Genomic DNA, 2,769 nt, shown 5'->3' with positions numbered 1-2,769 from the left:
GTGTAAATGAACTGGATTCTTGAGCAGGTGGATTGACATGGTGACTATGCCAGTGGTCTCTAGTGTTTTTGTAGGTGTGATAATGGTACTAGATAGGACAGTGTTCAGATCTTTAACGGTTATTCATAGGGTTGCTATATGGGTTGTATTCAATGACACCTAACAACAACAACAACAACAACAACATTATTTTAACCACCAAGTTAGGGGGACTGTTCAGCCAAAACTCTAAGGGGGGGCTTTTGGTAGAAAGTCTGTCATATTTTTAATGTGAAAGTTAATTGTGTAGAAAATAGAAATGCATATTTGAATGACTAAAACAAATTATAAAGAACATACAGCAGTACATTAGCATTTTTTTAAGACCTTGAGCAGCAGATCGATCTTGGAACCACTATCCATCCCCATGTTATTATGACCCCTTTTCGCTCTCTCCTGCAAAAATAAAATTAGTTTTCATTCTTGCAGATAATTCAGTTGGTCTGTCTGTATTCTTTAAAATTTTTCATCCAGTATAGTATGGTTTAGTTGTATGCTGTCCAGTAGGATGATCTCTAGGTGCATCTCTGTTTCCTACTCATGTTTCATAGGTGAGATTTGTTCATGTCTACTTTGGTGACGTGTCTGTTTATATCTTGTGCCCATTTTGTGTTTTGTTGTGGTGTTCTAGTATTCTATAAATTCTTATCAGGCATGTCATTACCAAATCTTTTTCTCCAGTTTGTGGCTTTCCTTTTTAGTCGATTGTAGAAGGTTCTGATGTGCATAGGGATTTGATTCTTAGAAGGTCTCAGTCATCTATTCTCTCCTAATTGTAGATTTTTCAGGATGCTTGGAAGACTGTTGATGTTGTGGACTAGGGTTTCCAGAGTTCTCCTGAACTTTTCTCTGATGAAGTTTATCATCCTTGGTTTTAGACCTAGGTCCTTGATCCACTTTGAGTTGGTGTTTGTGTATGGTGTGAGATTTTTCTTGAGTTTTCTGCTGATAGTTTTTCAATCTTGCCAGCACCATTTGTTAAAGAAGCTTCCATTACCCCACTTATTTCATCTGCTTGTTAAAAAGCAGTTGACCATAGGTAGATGAGCTGATTTCTGGGTTCTAAATTCTATTCCATTGATCTATGTGTCTGTCATTGTACCAGTCCCATGCTCTCTTGGCGACCATGGCTTTGTAGTAGCATTTGAAATCAGGAAGTGAGATGCCTCCTATCTCCCCCACGCCCCCAGGAGTGCTTTGCTTATCCAGAATCTCTTTTCATTCCAGATGAAATTGGAAATTGCCTTTTCCAACTCATTGAAAAATGGAATTGGTATTTGTATTGAGATTGCATTGAGCTTGTAGATTGCCTTTGGTAGAATTTTCATTTTAAAAATATTGCGTCTTCCTATCCAAGAGCAAGCTTATATTCTTCCATTTCTCCAGGTCTCTTTTTGTTTCTTTTAGTAATGTTTTGCAATTTTCTCTGAATAAATATTTTGTGTTTCTAGTTAGATTTACTCCCAAGTATTTGATCTTGTGATTAGCTATTGTGACAAGTATTATTTTTCTTAGCTGCAGTTCTGTATTTTCTTTGTCACTATAGAGATATCCAATTGATTTTTGTATGTTGATCTTGTATCCTGCCACATTGCTGAGTTGGTTGACTATGTCCAATAGTCTTTACAGCTTTCTAAGTATACTATCATACCATCTCCATATAGATATTTTTACCTCCTCTTTGCCAATTTGGATACCTGAAAACAACTATGAGATATCATCTCAGCTTAGTAACAATAGCAAAATTTAAGACAGCAGCAAACAACAAATGCTGGTGATGTTGTGGAGAAACTGTAACCCTTAGTCACTGTTGGTAGGTGCAACCACTATGGAAGGCAGCATGATAATTTCTCAAAAAGTTGGAAATAGAATTGACCCAGCAATTCCACTACTGGGAATATACCCTGAAGAAATCAGAACTGCCACCCAAGGAGATATATACACATCTATGTTTATTGCTGCATTGTTCACAATAACAAAGTGTGGAAACAGCTTATGTGTCCATCAACAATCAAAAGGATAAAGAAGCTGTAATACATTCACACAATAGAATGCTATACAGCACTGAAAAACAAAGAACTCATAAAATAGTATGCAAAATGGATGACCCTGGAGGACATTATGCTGAGTGAAATATCTCAGTCACAAAAAAAGATAAATACTGCACAATGCCACTGTTACAAAACAGGACTGATGTCAGGGTCTGGAGAAAACCAAGAAAAGGGGATAAATAATGTACACTGCATTGAAACAGATGAGGGAAAGGACTTTTAAAGAGAATATATTATTAGGTATTATTTGTGTGACGACAGTCCAGAATAAGAGCTAGATAACAAAGTGGACTTAGGGGAGAGGAGGGATTGTGCAACAATGAAAGTTTGGTTTGTCGTTTTTTTGTTTGTTTGTTTGTTTTTGGTATGTTTTTTTCTTGGTGTTGCTTTTTGTGTTTTGTTTTTTTTTCCAAAGAGAAAAGGAACTGGAGGGATAGGAAGGAAAATGTGCAACAATGAATGAATGAATGGAAATCCAAGTTCTCGATAAACTTTCTTTAAGATCTCAAGTAAAACAAATAAATAATAAAAAGAGTTATATTTCTTTGAGCAAATTCACTATCAGAGACTTCTTTTATTAATTTAGTTTATTTTTCATTTCAATGAACATCTACAGAGATTTTGGAATTCCATTCATTCATTGTTGCACCCTTCTCCCCACACAAACCCCTCCCCGCCC

Source organism: Elephantulus edwardii, unplaced genomic scaffold, assembly GCF_000299155.1.
Source record: "Elephantulus edwardii isolate Elephantulus edwardi_28Jun2011 unplaced genomic scaffold, EleEdw1.0 scaffold00020, whole genome shotgun sequence".
In the NCBI taxonomy this organism is placed as follows: Eukaryota; Metazoa; Chordata; class Mammalia; order Macroscelidea; family Macroscelididae; genus Elephantulus; species Elephantulus edwardii.
The sequence above is the reverse complement of the archived record's forward strand: the minus strand, read 5'-3'. Positions refer to the sequence as shown.